Raw genomic sequence first — 25,817 nt, forward strand, 5'->3', positions numbered from 1 at the left:
TTTGGCTGTTTTTTTAGATCCAGCAACATGTAACTGTTCATTTCTATTACCGTCAACTAGAGTTAATTGGCAAAAATGCCATTGTTCTTCTCTGTCATAAAAATTACAGCCTAAAATGCCCCCTTTATAAGCCCTTCATTGACTGCATTTGCATTTTAAACATAAAAAGCAAAGATTCAATATTTTCAACGCAGAGTAACATTGGTCAGGTTTATAGATATGCAACAACAATGCTACAAGTTTGTATCTTTTTAAATTTAGGTCTCATATAATAATAAAATTGAGAGTGACAGCAAAAAGTTCATTAAATACTAACAGTACCTCAGTTATCATCGAGCCCTGCCCAGATTTCTAAATAAAAGCTAATTGGGCCAGATTCAGTAAGCAAAATGTGGACGGACATTCGGCAGGTGGGGTTTGGTGGATTTGCAAGGCTACGGATTTGCAGCCTTGTGAATCAACCAGAATAACTCCCATGGTACATAGCACATCAATCCAAACCCGATGCTACCATTATATTAAACTTTTATATTCCGGTCCTATATTAAATACATAACATTTCCCCCAACTTCATGTTAAATAGGTAAAATTCTTATATTTATATTTTTAACATCAGACTAACTCCGGACAGCATAACGTTGCATATCATTCCTTGTGATGGTTTACAACAAACAAAAGTACAACAGGACCTTGCGCGAACTAGGCATTAAGTACCTTCAAATATCAGGGTGATCATCAGGAATAATTCTTATAGTTATATTTTAGCAACAACCAGGGGCGGATCCAGGATAAAATGACAGGGGGGCACCATGATAAAAGAGGGTTTAGGTGGGGAAGGGGCAGTGTTAGTGGTGCCAGTGTACATGCTAAGAGAGCGGCAGAGAGAGGGTGGGAATGGGATTAAAAATAGGCCCTAGCATTTAAAGTACGCAGGCCCACCATGGTGACAAAAGTGAAGGATGTAGTTGTGCGAGCGCCGAAGGCGCGCTCCGGAAAAGGGGGTGTGGTCACTCAACAGGGGCGTGTCCTTGAGTGTAGTGTACAACACCATATACAACTTCTACACATTATGCAACAAAATACTAGACCCCATTATACTTGCCCCTTACACATGATGCCAAATGGAATAAGCCAAAATTCACATATTGCCACATGGATTGAGCCAAAATTCACATAATGCCACATGGATTGTGTCATATTCACATAATGCCACATGGATTGAGCCAAAATTCACATAATGCCACACGGATTGAGCCAAAATTCACATAATGCCACATGGATTGAGCCACAATTGAAATAATGCCAAATGGATTGTGACAAAATTCACATAATGCCACACGGAATGAGCCAGAATTCACATAATAACACACAGATTAAGCCAAAATTCACAATACACTTCATAAACAGAGACACTGTCCACCAAAGGCGTGCAATAAACATTTACACCATAATTTCCATTACATGTTAAGTTACACACCATTATGTCCATTATGTATTATGCCAAACACCATAATGCCTATTAAAATTATGCTACATAAGTGCTCCTTATCTACATGCTCATTGTCAAGGGTTCCATGCTCATTGCCAGAGGTTCCATGCTCGTTGCCATGTGGGATTACATGCTCATTGCCAATGGGGAATACATGCTCGCGGTAAATGGGGGACAGCCGCCGCCAGGCAGAAGTAATAGCCACTGACAGTGGCAGAGCATGGCTGTATTCAGAGCACTGCAAGTCCCAGCTAATTGAAATAATACCCCTTTCACACCAGAAAATGCATTCCCAGGTTGGCCCCTTTTACACCAGCCTAGTCCCTGCATTTTCTGGTGTGAGGGGGAGAGATAACCACCCCTCCCCCCCTTTAACCAGTTATCTCATTTAACTGGCTATATCTTCCTACCAACTGACCCATTTACAAGAGACAAGTATCATATTGAAGAACTTTTGAGTGGGCTTTGAATGATTTTGATCCAGTGAAACTGAAACGTTTGGTTCCAGAGTAATCTGCCCTCAAAGAACATGAACAGCCATGAAATTACATTTCAAAAATAAAAAAATCGGTTTACACACAATATCTCTGGAACCGATTGACCGATATGGAGCCTGGTATCATATTGAAGGCCCAGCGATTTGGAATGGAATGAGATCAACCACAAGCTTCTATGATGCCAGGGGGGAACTGAACATCGTCGGAACCGACGGGTCCCATATTATCCTCTGGGGAAAAAAACGTTACAGCTTTGCCAGGCGACATCTCCGGTTCCCGGGGGGCTAGAGACACGGGGTTGGGCTCCTTGGAAAGCCCTGGTCCTCAGCTACAAACTAAATGACAGGGGGGGGCACGTGCCCAGGTGCCCTTCCCCTCTGAATCCGCCACTGGCAACAACCAAGCTCAGGACAGCATTAATTATCTTTTTTTATAATGGTTAACCATAATACAAAGGGAAAAAAAAAGAAAAAAGTATTTTAAATGAGGGGCATTTGAGCCAAATATGAAACTCAGATGCCAACCTCCCTTAGGGGGCAGCAAGAGCCAGAACTATCAATTACCTAACGAAACCACAATAAATAAGAAAAAGTGAAAAAGTGACTTATTTTATAAATGTATCTATGAAATACAGTGCTTTTACTATTTAAGTTGCCTACTCTCCTGAACATTAATAAAATGTGTGATAAGCGGGGGCGCGGCTTGGCCGGCATTGTGAGAGGGTGCGGGGATCGGGTGCTCTGTCAATATCCTTTATATATATATCCTACCCCGGGACCCCTGGATACCCTATACTTACCTCCTCTGGAGTCGGAACTGCTCCTGCATTCCCTGCTCTACTTTAGGACCTCCTGGATGGTTAACAGAGACCTGGATACTCGGCTGGACCTGTTGTGATCAGTGGATCCTCACCCCTGGAAGCGGGCGCCATCTTGGTTTCACCGGTGGCTCTGGCTGGGCTCCGCTGTTTCACTGGTGCCTCCTGACGGGCGATCCGGTGGGCGAGGACGCCTGGTGATTCTCCGGAAGAGTTGCGGTGGTGAGCAGGAGTCGTCTCTGACGGGGCGCGCTGCTCAGCCGCACGGAGGAGCTGGCGCCATCTTGCCTACCTGTCTCCTGGGCAGAGGTACTTCCACCGCGATACTCCTGCATACGCTGGACTCAGTGGGCACCCCAGCAATATCTGAAACCTGCAAGGTGAGATCCAAACTCTGGTGGGACGCTGTTTTCTGCTATAGTTACTGGCTGCTTGCTGAACTATAATTGGGATGTATCCTGGAGTATGAGGTGCTGTTACAGCTTGCTGACCTGCCCATCCACACTTGGCCATGTTAAGACCCCTTTAATTATTAAGTTTGGCTTTCGCCCACTTCATTCCACTGAGACTGCCCTAGTGAAAGTCACCAATGACCTGCTGTCAGCCAAATCCAAGGGTCACTTCTCCCTGCTTATCCTTTTGGACCTATCTGCTGCCTTTGACACTGTGGATCACCCTCTCCTCCTCCACACACTCCAAAACATTGGCCTCTCTGGCACAGTCTTCAACTGGTTTTCCTCTTACCTCTCCAACCGTTCCTTCTCAGTCTCTGCCTCTGGCTCTACCTCACCACCTTCTATCCTTCCTGTCGGGGTCCCTCAGGGTTCCGTCCTTGGCCCCATTCTGTTCTCTCTGTACACCTCCTCTCTGGGTGCACTCATTAACTCCTTTGGCTTCCAATATCACCTCTATGCAGATGACACCCAAATCTACCTCTCCTCTCCTGATCTGTCCCCCACTGTTTTCTCTCAAGTGTCCAACTGCCTCTCTGCCATCTCTACCTGGATGTCTGAGCGATTTCTGAAGCTGAATATGGACAAAACCGAACTTATTATCTTTCCCCCACCCAGAGCTATGCCCCCTACTAATATCTCTATCACTGTTAACAACACCATCATCTCCCCTGTTCCCCAACTCCGCTGCCTGGATGTCACTCTTGACTCCTCCCTCTCCTTTGCACCCCACATCCAAGCCCTGGCCCATTCTTGCCGGTTCCAGTTACGCAACATTGCTCGCATCAGGCCCTTTCTCTCACAGAGTGCAACTAAGCTGATCATCCACTCATTGGTCATCTCACGGCTTGACTACTGTAATGCTCTTCTCACCGGCCTCGCTCAATCCCAACTAGCTCCTCTCCAATCTGTCCTCAATGCTGCAGCCAGGCTTATCTTCCTCTTCCGCCGCTCTAATTCTGCCACTCCCCTTCAACAAAATCTGCACTGGCTTCCATTCCCCTACAGAATCCTCTTCAAACACCTCACACTCACATACATGGCCATCTCTAATTCCATTGCTCCATATATCTCTAACCTCATCTCCATTCATACACCCTCCCGCCCTCTACGGTCAGCTGACGACTGTCGTCTCTCCTCCACCCTGATCACTGCTTCCCATGCTAGAGTACAGGACTTTGCCCGTGCTGCACCCCTTCAGTGGAATGCACTCCCTCGCTCCATTAGACTCTCCCCGACCTTGCAAAGCTTCAAACGGGCACTGAAAACTCACCTATTCATCAAAGCGTACCCTTCCACTGCATAAACCAGCTGGTTCTCTGACCCCTTGCCTGTTTACATCCTGCTATCTAACCACCACTCCCTTGCTTGCACCTCTTGTAATCTGTCTGTCTCCCCTTCCTACTAGATTGTAAGCTCCTCCGAGCAGGGCCCTCTTCCCTCCTGTTGTCAAAGCCCTCTTCTCTTCACATTTCACTCACAGCTCTCCTTTACTCCAACACTCAGTGACCATCTTCGTCTGCATACTCACCTCCATCATTGGCCTCAAGCCTCTAGTTGTATGTTAATTGAGTCCTCACTACTTACATTTAAGCTGTAATGTGTATTGAACTGTGGTGCTCTTTATTTGTACTGTATTTTTGTTATTTATTCAATGTTATGCCAAGTTTTGTCTCCCTGTATTGTTCCTTTGTACGGCGCTGCGAAACACTTGTGGCGCCTTATAAATAAAATTATAATAATAATAATAATTATCACCTTACAGGTTCCTTCCTCGGCTGTGGTTATATTCTTTATCCCTGGCGATGTGCTAGCCATCGCCCTTCCTTTGTGGACTTGTCTTACAGCTGAAGCTTCATTTTATCAGTGCTAACATTATTCCCAGTTAATGTGGGCTATTCAAGACCATGGAGCTCTCCGTTTCACAAATAATTCTGACGATCCATGCCTCTGCCAACAGACTTTTGGCCAAGTTGGAAGATGTGCACTATGGTGTTCTGACCAAGGCATGTACCCCTGCTGATGTCATGGAGGATGCGGGGAGCGTGAAGAGCGACCTGCATACCTACATTTCCTTTGGGAACTGTATCTCACCTGCACCAACTCCGGTTATGCGCTCCTTGGTGGATGCACTTGCAGAAAAATTCACTTTGGATACTGTAGTCCTCCAGATCCATATGTCTGCCCTCTCTGATTACTGCGCGATTTATCCCCGAGATCCTGAAGACACATTTCTCTCTACTGTGCCCATTCTTTTTCAGGGACAGGAGGACTGGCCGGACTAGAGATTTCTCCCTTTCCCTTTTCTTTATATGTTAGCTCCCTACTGTGATTTACTGTCAATTGTGCTACAGTATATTACCCTTTTTTGTTTGTTGTCCTCATTACTTTACACAGTGTTCCACTTACTGTTGATACATACTCCCTGCCCCGCATAATTCATATGATAATTCACCTAATTTTATATTGGGGGGGGATTAATCTGTGCTGTTTATATCCTGTCTGGTTATCTTTAATTTTCATTCTAACTTAATATTGAGATATATTTAGGGAGAAGGTTTTGTTATATTTAAATTTTCTTCTGGGTCATATCCTTGCAGCCCTCGATACATCCTGCTGTTAATTCTTTACAATGTCTATTCGAGGGGGGGGTTAGTCTATATCTGGGAGGGTATAGGTAGGACTAGTTTTAGTTAGCTACTGTAGATGGTAGACTAGGGGGGGGGGGAGTTTACAGTAGGTATTGGGGTAACACGGTTATAGGGCTCCAGGTACACCTAAGTTGGGTGTGGGTAGTACAGGGTGGGGGGTTATTTGGGAGGTTTGCTTTGGGTCCTTTGGGAGGTTTTCTTTTCTTTTTTGTTATTTTCTATTAGGATTGTGGGTTTCTTCACAATTGGACGGTGGTGTTTTTGTTTATTGTATGACACAAATTCATGGTGCTTCATGTTTTGATATGAGTTATATCCATGCAACTGTGCCTCCTCCTACTCCTCCATTTCCAAGGACCCCGGATGGCGCCTACGGGTACTGGTCTTATAGCGTGTTTGCCTCTATCCTGTGGGGTTGGCACTCACCCTATATATGTCATAATTATACTTTGCAGAACTATATATGGGTACTTAATTCTACCCCTGTACATACAATATCCTTACTATTGCATACTTCCTGTACGCACCTAATGCTACATTGCCGTCTGTAATATTATTGTTGTTTTTTTTCTCTTTTTCTTAAAAATTTAATAAAAACTACTCAATTAAAAAAAAAAGTGTGACAAGCACTGATCTCTGTATGTAAATCCTTATACCAAAGGTGACCTAAAGTTCCCATTTACCCCTTAAAAATTCCGATTCATGCCAATTATGCCATATCTTGTGAAAAAACATCATTTGGCCCCTAGAGACATATACAAATTTTTCATATTCATATGTGATATTGACAAAATGTATCCATTCATTGATTTCTGGACCCTCCTGCGCCATCCAATGACGTGCTACTATGACCTTTGCCAATGCTGAAAGAATTACTGCCAAAGATCTCAAACCATCCTGAGCTACCTCATCATTTCATACACCCAAATTTATGTTTAAGGCTGTAAAGGCCCTGTTTGTATGCCCATTTTCTTTATTACCCCAAAGATTGCAATCCAGAAGTTTCGAACAATTCTACATTCCCACAAGAAATGGCAAAAAGTGCTACCCTGCTCTCCACACTTATGGCACACATCCGACCCTGATCCCACATTTTTTTCCAATCTCACAGGGGTTAAATAAGTGCTAAGGAGAATTTTAAATTGGACCTGCTGAATACCTATGGAGTTGGTAGCCCCCCTTGGCATTGCCAGGGCCACTTTCCAACTGTCCTCATCAAGAGCCAGAATGTCCATAGACCATTTGACAAGAAGCTGTGACAACCCATCTTCTCTTGCTATAGAGGTCAAATATCTATAGAGCTTTGAAAGCCGTTTCCCTAGGGATAATTTCTTAATAAAGATCTTAATAGAGGATTCGAACAGAAACCCAGAACCTATAAAACGTTGTTCTCGGGATATTCTCTCTGTAATGATCGAAAGACTTAAATATCTGGTCTTGGTACAATTGTCCTAGGAATCTTACCCCATATTGTGCCAAAATATTCACCCCCTGATATTTCTTAATTTGTTTCGTAGATTTCAAAGAAAATATAGAGGTGTCAGGATCGACACCCTTGCAATCACTCACACTATTAATCCCTCGCCAAACCCTAATAGCTTGATCTATAATGGGTGGGAATATCTTGCTATTTTTATTTGCAAGTATCATTTACAGGGGAGTAAGGACCAACTCTAACCCATCCACTAGCCTGATTAATTCAGCTGAACCCTCACCCCCATTTACCCATGGACATAGGTGAACCCCTTGAGCTGCCAAATGATACATTTTAAAATTAGGCAGTACATGTGGTGTAATGGTTAGCATTACTGCCTCATAGCGCTGAGGTTATGGGTTCGATTCCAACCATGGCTTTAACTGTGTGGAGTTTGTATATTCTCCCTGTACTTGCGTGGGTTTCCTCCGGGTACTCTGGTTTCCTCCCACAATCCAAAAATATACTGGTAGGCTAATTGGCTCCCAACAAAAATTAACCCTATAATGTCTGTGTGTGCATGTGGTAGGGAATATAGATTGTAAGCTCCACTGGGGCAGGGACTGATGTGAATGTTCAACTATATATACTCTGTAAAGTGCTGCGTAATACTGTATGTATGCGCTATATAAGAAACTGTTAATAAATAAACAAATAAATTAGGCAGGGCTAACCCTCCACTCTCTCTTCCCCTCCACAAAGTGGAGATTTCAACTCTGAAGTGTTTATTGCCCCAAATAAAGGAAGTAATGGTGCTATTAATAATCTAAATATCTCATTCTTTATGTAAATAGGGGACTGTTGTAATACTGTATACATATAAAAATTTCGGAAGAATTACCATTTTGATCAAATGACCCGGCCTATTAAAGAAGGGGGAAGCTTAATCCAACTCCTGCACTTGGCCTTAAGTTCCTTCATAGCAGGGATAATGTTATCCTGAATATAATCACCTGCCAATTTAGAGACATAGATCCCCAGATCTATCGACTCCAACCATTGAGGTCTGGGAAAACGCATTCCCAATGGAGTTGTTGCCCAGCCTCAACAGTTGAGATTTGTCCCAATTTACAGTAAGCATTGAATAGCCCCCAAACTCATGGATTGTGTTAGTTACCATCAGAAGATCCTTGTCCGGGTTGGATAGACCCACCAGAAGGTCATCGGCATACAAAGAAATTAGATTGTGCTTTATGGGCGCCCTAGCTTCTGACACACCCAGCCTCGTTCTTAATAAGCAGGCAAGGGATTCTATGGCAACCACGAATATCAATGGAGAAAGGGGGCAACCCTGATGGGTACCTCTATATAATGGAAAGGGGATGGACGTGAACCCAATAATAGACATCCTGCCCGTGGGATTTTTATATAGTACAGCAAGACATTTTATAAATGCCGGCCAAAACCCAAATTTCCGCAGGGTAGCCCATAAATAATCCCATTCGACAGAATTTAACACTTTATTTGCATCGAAATAGGCAATCGCTGCATTAGAGCCATTTATATTGGACAACTAAATAAATGAGAAAGCCCTCCAAATATTTATCTGAGTGGATTTCCCACTGAAAAAAGTGATACGTACTGACTAACCAGGTTAATCTTTAGAGCGCCTGTATATGTGTTGCCACCTTAAGGAGATGGTCAATTCCCCAAACAAATGGAAACAAAAGACAACAAAAAAGCAGCGCCCAAAGAAACTAATAAAGTATATGCATCAATTTAAATAAAATATGATATTTAATAACACATTAAAAAATTACATATGTAAACACATGAAAAATATATTAAACCTAAATGGACCTATAAGGAGAGAAGATATTATAATATTCACCACTGGTGTATTGATTTGACCAAAGCTTTTGTCCAAAAAAATGTTCAGAGGAAGTCCGTTTTTATAACAGATTTGTGGATCTCCTGATGGATGCCTAGATGTTAGCCCATTGGCAAAGATGTTTGGAAAATCATGTGGCTCTCCCAGCCCTCTGAAGAGGTTTGCAAGTACCCTTGTCGGACCCCCACCTCCCCCTCCACATTCAAGTCAAATCCTGCCAATTGCAGAGATTTGAGGAGGGGATGGGGCTATAATTATTTGTCTGAAATGGGGGCAGAACTTGTTGACATCCCAGGCCTCACATAGTGCACATCTGCATCAAACAACTGTTTCCCCATACAGCCCAAAACTACATATGATATTAGTCATACTGTCCCGTATTGAGGTGCGTAGGACAATCAGCTTTCTGCATCTAAAGGGCACATCAGCAGTTGAAATGTGTCGCCAACTTGCCAAGGTGTACGGTGACAATGTCATGTCATGGAAAACAGGTATGAATACACAATTTAGACAGCGCAGACTGGACACAATTAATCAATCAATAAGTTAAAATTTAAATCTATTTATTTCATACAAATCTCTTAGAAATATATTCGGACTTTAAAAAAGGTCACCGGCCGGTGGGGTTCATACAATACATAAATGGTACCATATAATTAGTACAATACACACAATCGCAAAAAAATAAAAATAAAAATAAAAGCAAAATTCAGCAATAATTTCTCTCAGCCTGGTTAGGCATATGCAGGGTTAATTGCTTGTTTGTAAGCAGGGTTAGATGTAAATCAAGCTGTTTGCCAAAGGCTGTTAGTAGACAAGTTGTTAAACTGTGCTGCCTGCACAGAATTTGCTTCCAGCAACTTTGTAATTGATTCAGTCACTCAGCCATATATTTAGTAACCGATTTAGCACATAAATTGAAGCAAGCAGAAATAAAGCAAAATGGTATACTTATACTCTGCGACTTGCGTGATGCTGATTATTTGTAATCCACTATTGGGGGATAGAGACTGGTTCTGCCTTGGATAGGTTCCCAGCTGGTGTAGTACAATCTTCAGCTTTATCCAGAACACTCCGGCTTCCAGGTCTCCCCACACAGCGGTGCCTCTCGTGCCTCTCGTGTACAACAAACAGGGGCTGATGACGCGTTTCCCCGCCTCTCCTTAGTCAGCGGCTTCCTCAGAGGACGTGGGGTGCTCCCACTCCCCGTATTTGACACACTGTGCGCCGCAAAGAAAAAAGGACACTAGTACACAGGTATGCGCTTTAAAAGAGCAGCAGGTGTAAAAACAGTAAAATGGTGTCCCCACACCACAAATAACAGAATGCAAAAGAGTTCTGTGTTCCTAAGAGACACAGATGGTAACTGTTTTCTTCCACTAGCGCTACAGAAGAGAAAAGGACATTCCCTGTTATATGAGGGGCGTCTCCTCTTCTCCGTTATTCAGATAGATTCGTGTAGTTGATATCACCACGTGAGAGGTACAAGGAAGAAATACCGTACGCCCCTGTTAGGGAGGGAACGGCTCCTCTTCTCCGTAACTGGATAGCAGCTGGGGATTCCTATATCCGCTGAGGATCTTTCACTAATTGTGATGTACTCCAACCCAAACAATTTCATAGATGGAGATGAAAGAGAAGTGGGACATAGTATAATACTGATAAAGGAACAATTTATTTCACACAGCATACAATACAGTTAAAAAACATGAGGTAGATATATCATAGGGTGTTTAAAAAGAGAAACCCCCGGAGTCAAGACTGGTTACCGGAATGGATGGAGAACTGAGGTGAAAAACAGTTCTCATAAGCGCTTGAGTAAAACAGTTCCGGATACTGTCCCACAGAAGGCACACAGGTCCGGCCACACAGTCTCCAACAGCAGGGGTACACAGGTCCAACGCGTTTCAACCCTGTTCCGGGGTCTTTATCAAGGATAAACATGGACAGTTCCATGTGGGTTTAAATAGCAGTCCAATAACGAGGTGAATGAGGGGGGAGGTGCGTCTGTCATAATGACAGCTTCCGCCTAATCTCCAGTAGGTCCGTCAGTAACAAAGCTCCGTTTCCAGTGTGAGTGCGGATCTGCCTCACTTCCGTCCTTGTATTCTCACAGAGCCGCCCCACTTCCGTAGCGGCGGACGATGGTAGCGTCATGGTTGTCATGGTGACGGCACTTCATCTCCGTCTATGACTCCGAGGTGCTCGTATGTCGTGGAGATGACATCCTTTCATAGCGGGCAGCGGTGGTGTTATTCAGGATAAACTTGAGGCTTTGAGGTGTATCAGCTTAATTTCAGCAATCGTATTTTAGCGTTATTTCCCCACTTCCGTCCAGAGTGCTTTGTATAAATGCCCCACTTCCGGTACAGTCGTCTTAGGGAAACCAGACTTCCAGCATTCTGATTGTTTTTTGCTGGGAGTAATATCTTCCAATAATTTAGATGAATACATAAAATAAAAATAATATGTTTTAGTAAAAACACATAGGTATAACATCAATGTTAAAAAAGAAAAGATTATAAATGGGCATTCTAGCCATGATGGTTGAATATAATAGCTTCTATATCAACCTATAAGGTTTAAGTGCAGTATGTTCTACTACATCAAGATAAGACATCCTAAAAGATATTTATAAAACAATATGTCTAAAGTTCATTCATAAAAAAAGCAATAAAAAGTCTAAAAACACCAAGTGGGAGAGGGAAAAAGAGAGATATCATAGGAACCATTTGACTTCAAAGTCATTGTTAAGTCCAAAGGGTTGCAAGGTGTTATAGTTAAAAATACATTTCATTTCTTCCCTTGCAAGTTGCGCGGTTTTATTTTTCTTGCGTGCATCATCTGTCACTAGTTTGATTCCTATGAATCTTATAATGTCTCCTGTATTGGAGTTGTGCACGTTCTTAAAATGATGGGACAGATTGTGAGTTTCGAGTCCCTTTTTGATGTTATTGAGATGTTCATTTAATCTAACTTTCAAGGGTCTTGTAGTTCTGCCGATATAGAAAAGATTGCAGGAGCATTCAATTGCATATATCACATTCTGTGTATTACATGTAATGAAGCTTTCTATTTTGCAGCATGTTCCATTGATCGAAATTTCCGAGGTTTTAGATTGACCTCCACTTTTTACTGCCCTGCAACCTCTGCAGAGACCGCATCGATGGAAGCCTTTGGTTAAAATCCTACCCTTAGGTTTGACTGAGGTGAAAAAACTACGTACCAGTTTATTTTTAATATTGGGTGCTTTTCTATATATGACCTTTGGTACTTTGGGTAAAAGGTTACCTATGACTGGATCTTTCAATAAAATATTCCAGTTCTTTTTCATTGATTTCTCTATTTGTTTATGTTGTGCATTATAGCTGGTTATGAAAGCCCAGTTGAAGTCGTCTTTTCTAATTTCCGATCTCACTTTAGGTTCTAAAAGGGATGTTCTTTCCAGTATTTTTGTGGATTCTGCGGCTTCATTGATAAACTGGGCTTGATAGCCACTTTCAATAAAACGTTATCCTTGATAAAGACCCCGGAACAGGGTTGAAACGCGTTGGACCTGTGTACCCCTGCTGTTGGAGACTGTGTGGCCGGACCTGTGTGCCTTCTGTGGGACAGTATCCGGAACTGTTTTACTCAAGCGCTTATGAGAACTGTTTTTCACCTCAGTTCTCCATCCATTCCGGTAACCAGTCTTGACTCCGGGGGTTTCTCTTTTTAAACACCCTATGATATATCTACCTCATGTTTTTTAACTGTATTGTATGCTGTGTGAAATAAATTGTTCCTTTATCAGTATTATACTATGTCCCACTTCTCTTTCATCTCCATCTATGAAATTGTTTGGGTTGGAGTACATCACAATTAGTGAAAGATCCTCAGCGGATATAGGAATCCCCAGCTGCTATCCAGTTACGGAGAAGAGGAGCCGTTCCCTCCCTAACAGGGGCGTACGGTATTTCTTCCTTGTACCTCTCACGTGGTGATATCAACTACACGAATCTATCTGAATAACGGAGAAGAGGAGACGCCCCTCATATAACAGGGAATGTCCTTTTCTCTTCTGTAGCGCTAGTGGAAGAAAACAGTTACCATCTGTGTCTCTTAGGAACACAGAACTCTTTTGCACACTGTGCGCCGCCCATACGGGCGTGTGATTCGTTGCTTACTTGTCTTATTCTGACATCATTTTTTCAACGCGCACATGCGCAGTGGTGTTTTAAACCAAGCCTCGATCTCGTGTTTACTTCCTGGTGGGGAACGCAATATGCTCCCTTTTACTTTTATCGTAATTAGAATATCCAGGCATCATTTTAATGCGTTTATTCATTTATTATATATGTTAAATTATTACCTTTACTTAAAAACAAAAAGAATATAAAATTTTCCAAGAGTTCATATATATACATTTAAAACTACAATATTTGTGTAGCCATATACAATGTGTCGACACGTCGCCATGATCAATCAATCCAATACAATTTCTACATATCTATGGGGATATTTGGTATTTGAATGTCCAATATGAAGGTGCATATTGCTCAAAATATCTATATATACACAGATAAAAAAACAGGTATGAGTTTGGTGCACTGCCTCTGATCACTGCAGTATGATCACTGCAGTATGGACATTCAAGATGAGCAGCTATCCGGTCGGCCAAGCACGTCCACCATAGGTGACAATTTGTACCGCATTGAAGGTCTGATTTTGTAGGACATACACATTTGAGTTAGTTATATTGCTTATAAACAAAACATATCAGTGGGTACAGTGCATAACATTGTTCGTGAGCGACTGGGGTACAGGTGCTCGAAATGGATTATCTCTATGCTAGGTGTGCCATTGGATCAAATGCTTACAGAAATATGGGGATTATGTGGAAAAAAAACCTGTATTTCTCAGAACCTGTATTTCTCAGCCCAACTTTTTGAAAAAACAAACAAAAAAAAAAACGCTTATTGCCATTCATTTAATTTCCTTTTATTAATTTTCAATATTACACTTGCACTATTGATTTTTATATAGGGAAAGTCTGAATCTCCACAAAGCCATAAGCTCCAGGCTATTATTTATTTGTTAACCATTTCTTATATAGCGCACACATATTCTGCAGAGCTTTACAGAGAGAATTTTTGAACACCATGCCCCAGTGGAGCTTACAATCTATATTTCCTACCACGTTTACGCACACAGACATTCTAGGGTTAATTTGTTGGGAGCCACTTAGCCTACCAGTTTATTTTTGGATTGTGGGAGGAAACCCACAGTACGGGGAGAATATACAAACTCCAAACAGAGCTATGGTGGGAAATGAACCCATGATCTCAGTGCTGTGAAGCAGTAATGCTAACCATTACACCATCTGTACTGCCCTAAGCCATCTATTATAATAATTGGAAAGTTTTCCCGAGAGACAGGGGATAAGCCGATCTCCCAGGAGCCCCGGCGCTATAGTGTGAATTTCAAAAAATAAAGTTTAGAGGTTTTTATATTGTGTTCAAAAATCCTCTATGGCTGCTGCAAGTGTACCTGAGTCTGCCAGACCCAGAAAAAGAGAGATTTCTCCCTCTTGCAAAAATGGAGGATTGGGGGGTGTGTACACTGCGCTGTCAAAAAAAGGAGGTGATAAAAAAAATATATATATCTAATGAATGGGTTCAATCACGCTGTGCACAATGATGGCGGACACGCTGTGAATATCAAGAATATTTTATATATATAAAGACATAGAAAATAATAATAACAATTGGGTGGGTAATAAACAGAGATTGGAGAATATAAACACACAAAACATTTATATATTACACTGATATAGGTAATAAAATAGATTGGTGAGTAAAAAGCAGACTTAGTAGGGATTCCTTGGTATTGGCTGCTGGCGTCCCAGCTTAGAATATATGGGGCAATGGTATTGACTCAGAGACGGCCGCTTTATACAGACAGATGGTTAGTATCCTGTAGCAGCAGAAAAGTTATTTGGCCGAACAACCTGGTTTAGCAAGTAGGCTAACAAGCAGTGGGGCAGATGCTTATCGCGCCGCTATGATACTTCCTGCTTCGCCTCAATAGCGAGGCGAAGCAGGAAGGGACATCGACAAGATGTATTAACATCTTGTCTGCCGAAGCGGGGGAGCGTTAACTCCCCCCTTCGGCGATGTCCCTTTCTGGAGATAGCGCATCAGTTAATACTGATGCGCTATCTCCTGTCCCCCGGCCGGCCGCACTGGGCATGCGCAGGATCTCGCTGTTCACGCGAGATCCCCAGCGCAGCCCAGACCTAACAGCAGGGACAGCGCTGTCCCTGCTGTTTAGATAGGGCTTCGCCAGCCTGATGCTGGCGAAGCCAAACCCGGCTTCGTGCGGAACGGTCAGCGATGCTGACCGTTCATACATTCGGCCTGCTATCATTTTGATTACCGCATCCCGGCCGCTTCATACATGGGGGAGAAGCGGTATCAGTGCACATTACGTTCGCTGATACCCTTCTCCCCCATAACGACACATCATACATCTGCCCCAGTGTTTCCATACAGGTGTTTAGCGGTGGTGCCTGCAGGTTAGTATAAGCAGGAAAAGCAGAGTTAGTATAATGCTTACTCAGCTGGAGTCCCGGGATGTCACTTGTATGTAGAAATGCGGGTGATGTTCACTCGCTGGACAAACGTGGGGATGGTACCTCCGTGAATGCTGAGAGGTCCGTGCGGCAGGAAGTTAGCTCTGCTGTAAGCGGCTTCACAGGTGAGGGTGTAGCGCTCAGCTCCACGGCGCCGGTGGAGACGGAGCTGCTGGCCGGATGTAGATGCGGTTGATGCGGCTGGTCTCTGAGGGTGAGGGCGGAAGTCGGAATCACGTCTGCTAATAGCACTGGCGGAAGTGGGGCAACGCGTCAATACCATTGCCCCATATATTCTAAGCTGGGACGCCAGCAGCCAATACCAAGGAATCCCTACTAAGTCTGCTTTTTACTCACTAAGCTATTTTATTACCTATATCAGTGTAATCTATTATAATAAGCCACAACATGACACATGCTAGCTAAGACTCATAAATGATGTGTCTCTAAAGAGAAGGTACTATACACAGTAAAACTATCAGCAGATTTTATGATTTTGGCTAACTTTAATTATTTTGGTTGAAAATTTCTGTTTGTATTAGGCTCATTCATTCTTTCACTAAAATGTACAAGAATGCTTGAAATCCATCCAAAATGAATTGTTTCAGAACAAAAATACAGTTTATCAGTGTTACTGTATCTGCAGCTATTGTTATGTGCAGTCACTGGCCAACAAACCTAAGAAAACTCTTTTGGACTGGCTGCCAGACAGTTGCCTCTATTTTACATGATTGCTAGTCACACTGAATATATCATTCTTATTGTATGTAGCCACCCTAATTCAGTCATTGCAATAGAGTGTAGCAGGTGATGGTATGTTTATTTGATGAACAATTATAAACTTCCAGTGCTGGCATACATGCATACTGTATACAAAATATATTTTTGTGTGCGTAAATTATAAACAATTCTATCTAAACTAAATATATTTGTTTATTTCAATGGTGTTGCACAATAGATAGACTGTGGTGTCTTTCTGAAATTTATGTTTTCATATCCCAACAATCATTAGCTATCAAATCTGCATGTGTATGAAATCTTCCTACAAATGTATGAACATCTTTGAGTAAGTACTTTGAGTGAACGTAATTTTTACAGACATGATTTGTCTATATTAATTTGTGTGCTAAATTTTAGAAATAACTTATTAAAAATCTGTCTTGCAAGTAAATTATATTATTATGCGGCATATTTATCAAGCTTTTTTTCACAGAATTATGTACAAACTGAAGTTTCATAATTTGATGTATTCCTTTTATGCACTGTACCAATAGCCTAATACAGGAGATTTCACAGAACTCTCCTGACTGCTTATTAGTGCTGCAGATTATAGTCCCCATTAATATTAAGGGAGAAATGATCTGACCAATCTCGTGCTACTGTAACTTTGACTCCGGGAACGGATGGGGCACATGGGCAGTACCAGATTTCATGGCTGAGTTTTTCACAAATGTGAGGAACACCTTCAAAATGTCAGGGATAAAACTGGCAAGAACAGCAGTTATCACTACCACTGTCCCTGCGGGTTTCCCTATGTACATAGCGAGTATATTTTTTATTAGAAATGTTCATATCCATTGTAAAATGGAATGTTAATAATTGCCTCAGTTCTGTCATTATTAATACATATGGCCATTAGATAGCTAAACAATAGACACAGGAAACAAAAATCACGTACATTGAAAGTAATTGGCCATGTAGGGTTCTTAGGGGAATTCACCATTACTCTTTGGTAGATAAATATGAGGTTACTGTAGATGTACTGGTACTGTAGACGAGTTGAGCACTTTTTCTAATTGCCTCACTTCCTTGCATGTTCGCAATGGCAAGCGTCTGCGCATGCACATTTATACTTTGCAGGTGCTTGGTGAAAACAGGCATGGCGAACGATGACCATCGATTGATTTCCTCCCCACATACAGGCTGCTATTGGATGTTTATGCAGGACATCCATTCGCATGCGTGTGGGTGAAACTTGGCATAATTCCCCCGAAAGTGATATCAATGCGCACTCCCATGCAGTGTAAATTGAATAGAAAAGTAGACTTACCAGGCAAGACTAGATAGTATAAATCTAATAATCGAAAATAAGTACAGAAATCGAATTGTAGAAATAGGTCAAATCGAATCGAAAACCAGGTCTCATCGTGTTTACACACCATTAGTAACTATTGCACCTCATTCAGATCGGATACAATACAGTATGTACTCTGATACCACTTTCACATCGCCGACACGTTTTAAAAACCGGTATTTAAAACGGTAATTAAAACGGGTCAGAGCCTTAACATTGCCGCAGATTACCGTTTTAAATACCGGTTTATACCCCTTTCACATCGCACTTTTAAAACGGTAAATTGCCGTTTTTTTTTTCCCTTTTTTAAAACGTTTAAGCCTGCACTGTGAATGCATAGCATTGTACACATTCACATTGCACAAAAAACGGCAAGGAACCGTGTAGGACTCTGCTTTTTACACGGTTCGAAATGCCAGTTAACTTTAAACGGTAAATCGGCTGTGGTGCATTCACAGTGCAGGCTTAAACGTTTTAAAAAGGGAAAAAAACTGCAATTTACCGTTTTAAAAGTGCGATGTGAAAGGGGTATGAGATAAATTGCTGCTGCCATTGATCCTTTGATGCCCTCTGTTATATGCAAACATTCAACAAATATATAACTTTTATTAAATTGCAGTAATAATGTACTATTTGCAATGTAAACATGGGGTGACTATGAGGACATCATTGCTGGCAATTACCTTTAAACAAGGAATGTCATTGTTAATTATTTAAAAAGTATCTAATCTTTACCTCAATAAAATATCTTTTAAAGGTTAACTACATCTTTTGGATTTTAACTTTTTGAAATTCACCTTAGTTTTGCATTAGACTCTATGGGGTGAATTCAATTGTGGTCAAAATATGTTTGGGTAAAAAAGAAAAAAGGCTTCGGGATTTTTTTTGCTCAACTTCTCTTTCTGGACACTTCAACTTCTTGCGTAAACACACAGGATTCAGGATAAGTTCCTGGATCTATGTACATACATGGCTGGGATTGCGAAAGCGTATTACTTTCTGTTTCAACTTGGTCTATGAACATATTAAAAATAATAATAATTTCATACAATTGTTTAGTCATTGAATTGAAAAACTAATTATTCTAAACCAGTTGTGTAAAAATGATAGACTCCTGAGCAAAGCATGAGTTTTCTTAATTGGTCTCTTAGTTGAACTGGGCACTCCAATTCTATAGAAGGACATGCAATAAGTCACTCCACCTTATTGCTGGTCTGCTTAACATCTAGAAAGTCAAAACAAGGCAATTAAAATGGACCTGTCCTTTTGAATTATGCTTTGCTGATTTAATGCAGCATCAAAATTTTCCTATACATCTTTGTGATGAGACACTTAGAAGTGGATGGGAGCTCAGTATAATAAAGTATTAGAAGCCTATTCACCATAACTAATGGGCCTGACACACATGTATTTCTTTTTTATGTAACGGCTCATTCATTCATAGGGGTCCAATAGGCCCACCTAGTATTCAGCAAACTTCAAAAACTAAAAGTTTTTAAAATTTGCTTGCAAGAATTTGTCCTTTCATTCCCAATTTATATAAATTAGTTTGAACTAAGCATTATTGTAAAAGAAGAATGACAAATGTAGTGATCCTAAGTTGGTTGACATGAAGTTTTCACTCATTCCATAGTATTCATTTTCTAGTAAAGCCCCAGAAGTAGATGTAGATTAATTTTCATGGGGCAGTTCTGATGACCACAAAAATGACATGTGCATGGGAATTAAACCAGAGTGTGTGTAATGAGCAGGGTTCACATGCTTTGTGGTTTTCATAAAGGCTTTAGCATCATTGCATATTTAAATATAGTACAAATTTTTATTATTTTGTAATATCTGACATATTATAGACATGCCTTTTTATTATAAAATTTAAAATTTTGTAGAAATTAAAGATTGAAAGACATGAGTAAAAATATTTATAATGGTTCAGATTTGACTTTAATCATTAAATTGACATTGAAAATGATAAAAACTTCAAAATTATTTAAAAAAAAGTTACCAGAACAGAAAATGTAAGCAATAAACATTTTATATTATTATTATTATTATTATTATTATTATTATTATTATAATTTTATTTATAACGCGCCACAAGTGTTTCGCAGCGCCGTACAAAGGAACAATACAGAGAGACAAAGCTTGGCATAACATTGAATAAATAACAAGAATACAGTACAAATAAAGAGCGCCACAGTTCAATACACATTACAGCTTGGATATAAGTAGTGAGGACTAAATCAACATACAACTAGAGGCTAGATGCCAATGATGGAGATGAGTATGTGGACAAAGATGGTCACTGAGTGTTGGAGTATAGGAGAGCTGTGAGTGACATGTGAAGAGAAGTGGGCTTTGACAACAGGAGGGGAGAGGACCCTACTCGGAGGAGCTTACAATCTAGTAGGAAGGGGAGACAGACAGATTACAAGAGGTGCAAGCAAGTGGATGGTGGTTAGATAGCAGGATGTAAACAGGCAAGGGGTCGGAGAACCATCTGGTTTATGCAGTGAAAGGGTATGCTTTGATGAATAGGTGAGTTTTCAGTGCCCGTTTGAAGCTTTGCAAGGTCGGGGAGAGTCTAATGGAGCAAGGGAGTGCGTTCCACTGAAGGGGTGCAGCATGGGCAAAGTCCTGTACTCTAGCATGGGAAGCAGTGATCAGGGTGGAGGAGAGACGACAGTCGTCAGCCGACCGTAGAGGGCGGGAGGGTGTATGAATGGAGATGAGGTTAGAGATATATGGAGCAATGGAATTAGAGATGGCCCTGTATGTGAGTGTGAGGTGTTTGAAGAGGATTCTGTAGGGGAATGGAAGCCAGTGCAGATTTTGTTGAAGGAGAGTGGCAGAATTAGAGCAGCGGGAGAGGAAGATAAGCCTGGCTGCAGCATTGAGGACAGAACGTTTAGAGAAAGGTTTGTCAGTCGCACAGAGGTAGATTTATTGTAACAAACGGGTGGACCCTCATAGCATAATTGATTAATTGAATATATGTAAATGCGAGGGTGTGCTACCAGAGGCACAGACAGGATATTTTAAGGAGGACAGAAAAGAGTGCCTTTTCTTGGTGCACCTAGAGAAATATCACTTAGTAAAACATCACTTTTATTGAGTTCATTTAAAATAGTTGCGAAGATATAAAAAGGACTGGACAACACATAAGACAACAAATAGTGATTTTTAAAAAGGATAAGAATCCTCACCTAGCGGGACCCCACTACCCGTTTTCACCGTTATTATTTATAATAGATATAGTGTGGCACGGGAGACTTGTTTATATTACCAAAGTCATGTAATGTGGATAAGTCAGGTTTGTAACTTTATCATATACAATGTATCACAATAGTCCTGAGGCTCACTTAGTGCAGCCACCAGCACGCGCTTGAACACGGATGTGATGCCGTTTCAGCGCTGCTGTTAGGCTTGCTGGAGCCAGTAGTTCCACAAACTGCGTTCCAACCGCAGAGCTGAGTCTGAGGTGTGCCTGTGTGCACTCCCTCGCTCATGTGGATCTAGAACAGGCAGGGACACACACGGCTCTGGCGCCAGAGACCGTGTCAGTGTACTGATTGGGGACCGTGTCCAACGGAAACCCCAATGTAGCCAACAACAAATATATATACAGTTTGTAAGTGGGGAGGGGAAAGTGGGGTATTAGACACACTAGGTGTGTAGTTAGTCGAGCGTACAAAAATGGGGTCCTGAGGAAGCTTTTTTGCGAAAGCGTACGCTCGACTAACTACCCGAAACATTGGCACATAGACCGTCTCGTCTACAGTTTGTTACTGTGTTTGACTGCCGCCGTGCAGTATGATGGGAATCTCCTGAGTGCCTCCACTCCTTGTATTGATACCTATCCCCTTGTGGGACGGAAAGGCACCTGAGTATCATTGCTGTCCGCGAGTGCCGGGAATCTCCATTTCCTATATATATATATATATATATATATGAACAATGTTCTGAAGCACTCAGGACTCAAACAACATGACAATTCTCAGAAAGAAAACACCAACACGGTGGTCTTATGCCAACGTTTCGGACAATGAAGTCCTTTATCAAGACATGAAGAGATGAATGAAACAATACTTACATTTATACAGACAAAATGTGAATGAACCCCTGGTGCCCCCTCCACCGATTCGTGACTGCGCCGGGTGCCGGGTGACGTCATGAGAGCGCCGAAGCGCTGGCGGGTCCGGACACCCCCCTGGGCGTGTCACTCGTAGTGCATTACCGTCACCTAGGTGATATAAACAATGATGTAATAAAGTTAAAAGAAACAGACAGAATGCCCCAGCAAACTGGCGCTCACTGTAAGCGTATACAGAGTACATGCAATATTCAAATCATGCTGTAGACTGTAATGTCCAATGCAATGAACGGCAATACTGTGCTTAGGCTATGTACTGAGCGCTGAACAAATCCTGTGAATGAAGGAGTCACGTTGCTCAATGGGGAAAAATCCGCAATAATAAAACATAATGTGGAGTAAATAATTACAGAAAGCAAGAGAGAGACAATTGTTCATTAAGACCCAGTGGTTGCACCGTCTGTAGCCGGTGTATCCACCTGGCCTCTAACTGCAACAGAGCCTGTCCTCTGTCACCACCTCGCCTGTTGGGGGGGATATGATCAATGATCTTATATCTGAGCGAAGGTAAAGTGTGGTTGTGCAATTTGAAATGGCGAGCTACGGGCTGGTCTGACCCCTTGCCTTCCAGCGCAGCACGGATGCTCGAGCGATGTAATGCAATGCGCTCTTTAAATTGTCTTATCGTTTTACCGATGTACAATAGACTGCACGGGCATTTGATATAATAGATCACGAATTTAGTACTACAAGTCAATGCATATTTGATTTGTATTTTGTCACCCGTTCTCGGATGAAAAAAATGGTCCCCAATCTCTAGACTGGAACAAGTGGTGCAGCCTAGGCAACGATAGTTGCCTTTCTTGCGTGTCAGAAAATGTGGTGGAGCCGTGTTGCTCATGGCTGAGATGTCATTATGCACAACAATATCTTTTATATTTTTACCTCTGCGGTATGATGGCAATATAGTGTTATTGCGCAGAGAGGGTAAATGATGATCAGTGGTTATTATGGGCCATACCTCTCTAGCTGCTTTCATTAAAGAGCTGCTGCAGTTAGTGAACCTTTGCGTCCACACAATTTTGTTATTCATGTTTTTGAGGTTGGTGGTATTGAGGGCAGTTGTTCTATCAATTGCCAAAACTTTGGTTTTAGTGTTTTTTAACAAACGATATGGGTATCCTCTTACAAGGAAGTCATTTATCATGATGTCAATCTCTTTGATTGCGTCCACATGATTGCTGCAAATCCTCAATGCCCTTAAAAATTGAGAGTATGGCAACCCCCATTTGAGCGAAGGTGGGTGATGGCTGGAGCCTAAGAGTGTGGTGTTTCTGTCGGTGGCTTTTTTAAATAATGTGGTGACCAACTCTCTGTTTTCAGTAATGGTCACACAAACATCCAAAAAACTAATGCTACACGGACTGCAATTGTATGTGAATTTGATTGATTGGTCTGCTTGATTGGCCATTATCATTAATTGATGGAAGTCTTCCTCTGGTCCTGACCAGAGGATGAACACGTCATCAATATAACGAAAAAACGCTTTAATATGCTTAACAATGGTCGAGTTTGAGAAGAAGATGTCTTTTTCAACTTCATGCATAAATATATTAGCCAGGCTCGGGGCGACGCAAGAACCCATTGCGACCCCCGAGCACTGGATGTAAAAGGCATTATCGAAAATAAAGTAATTGCGTGATAGTGCCAAATCAAGCAGCTCAATGAAATACATGGCATCAGGGCCTTGGTACAAATCACTGCTCATAACTGCCCTTTTTACAGACTCAATGCCACGAGCATGCGGAATGCTGGTGTATAGAGAAACTACATCAACAGTGCACAGAAAACATTTAGTTGCTAATGGAGACAGCTTATCAATTTCAATTAGGAAGGTGTTGGTATCCTTTAGGTAAGTAGACTGTTTCTGCACAATAGGTTGTAAAAACATGTCCAAAAACTGCGAGATGGTATAGTATAAAGAATCTCTGGCGGAAATAATCGGCCTTCCCGGGGGATTTACAGGGTCTTTGTGCAATTTCGGAATAGTGTATAACACTGGTATTTTAGGGTAGTCAGTGGTTAGGGCTAATTTGATCTTGGTAGGAATAATCCCAGACTTCACTCCTATTTCTAGGAGAGTGTCAAGTTCAGCTTTGAACTTACTGGTAGGGTCAATGTCAAGTTTGCGATATACCTCAGTGTCGCTGAGTTGGCGGTAAATTTCGCTTTTATATGCCGATAAGTCTTGCACAACTATACCTCCCCCCTTGTCTGCGGCCCGCACCACAATATCTTGATACGAACCCAAATTGCTCAGTGCTTCGGTCTCAGCGGCGGACAGGTTGCGGTGGACGGAGTTGTCGGTGTTGCTGGTCTCAGTGATTTTGTAATCCATCCACTGAGACCAGCAACACCGACAACTCCGTCCACCGCAACCTGTCCGCCGCTGAGACCGAAGCACTGAGCAATTTGGGTTCGTATCAAGATATTGTGGTGCGGGCCGCAGACAAGGGGGGAGGTATAGTTGTGCAAGACTTATCGGCATATAAAAGCGAAATTTACCGCCAACTCAGCGACACTGAGGTATATCGCAAACTTGACATTGACCCTACCAGTAAGTTCAAAGCTGAACTTGACACTCTCCTAGAAATAGGAGTGAAGTCTGGGATTATTCCTACCAAGATCAAATTAGCCCTAACCACTGACTACCCTAAAATACCAGTGTTATACACTATTCCGAAATTGCACAAAGACCCTGTAAATCCCCCGGGAAGGCCGATTATTTCCGCCAGAGATTCTTTATACTATACCATCTCGCAGTTTTTGGACATGTTTTTACAACCTATTGTGCAGAAACAGTCTACTTACCTAAAGGATACCAACACCTTCCTAATTGAAATTGATAAGCTGTCTCCATTAGCAACTAAATGTTTTCTGTGCACTGTTGATGTAGTTTCTCTATACACCAGCATTCCGCATGCTCGTGGCATTGAGTCTGTAAAAAGGGCAGTTATGAGCAGTGATTTGTACCAAGGCCCTGATGCCATGTATTTCATTGAGCTGCTTGATTTGGCACTATCACGCAATTACTTTATTTTCGATAATGCCTTTTACATCCAGTGCTCGGGGGTCGCAATGGGTTCTTGCGTCGCCCCGAGCCTGGCTAATATATTTATGCATGAAGTTGAAAAAGACATCTTCTTCTCAAACTCGACCATTGTTAAGCATATTAAAGCGTTTTTTCGTTATATTGATGACGTGTTCATCCTCTGGTCAGGACCAGAGGAAGACTTCCATCAATTAATGATAATGGCCAATCAAGCAGACCAATCAATCAAATTCACATACAATTGCAGTCCGTGTAGCATTAGTTTTTTGGATGTTTGTGTGACCATTACTGAAAACAGAGAGTTGGTCACCACATTATTTAAAAAAGCCACCGACAGAAACACCACACTCTTAGGCTCCAGCCATCACCCACCTTCGCTCAAATGGGGGTTGCCATACTCTCAATTTTTAAGGGCATTGAGGATTTGCAGCAATCATGTGGACGCAATCAAAGAGATTGACATCATGATAAATGACTTCCTTGTAAGAGGATACCCATATCGTTTGTTAAAAAACACTAAAACCAAAGTTTTGGCAATTGATAGAACAACTGCCCTCAATACCACCAACCTCAAAAACATGAATAACAAAATTGTGTGGACGCAAAGGTTCACTAACTGCAGCAGCTCTTTAATGAAAGCAGCTAGAGAGGTATGGCCCATAATAACCACTGATCATCATTTACCCTCTCTGCGCAATAACACTATATTGCCATCAT

Source organism: Crinia signifera, chromosome 2 (genome assembly GCF_055691185.1).
Source record: "Crinia signifera chromosome 2, ASM5569118v1, whole genome shotgun sequence".
NCBI classification, from domain to species: Eukaryota; Metazoa; Chordata; class Amphibia; order Anura; family Myobatrachidae; genus Crinia; species Crinia signifera.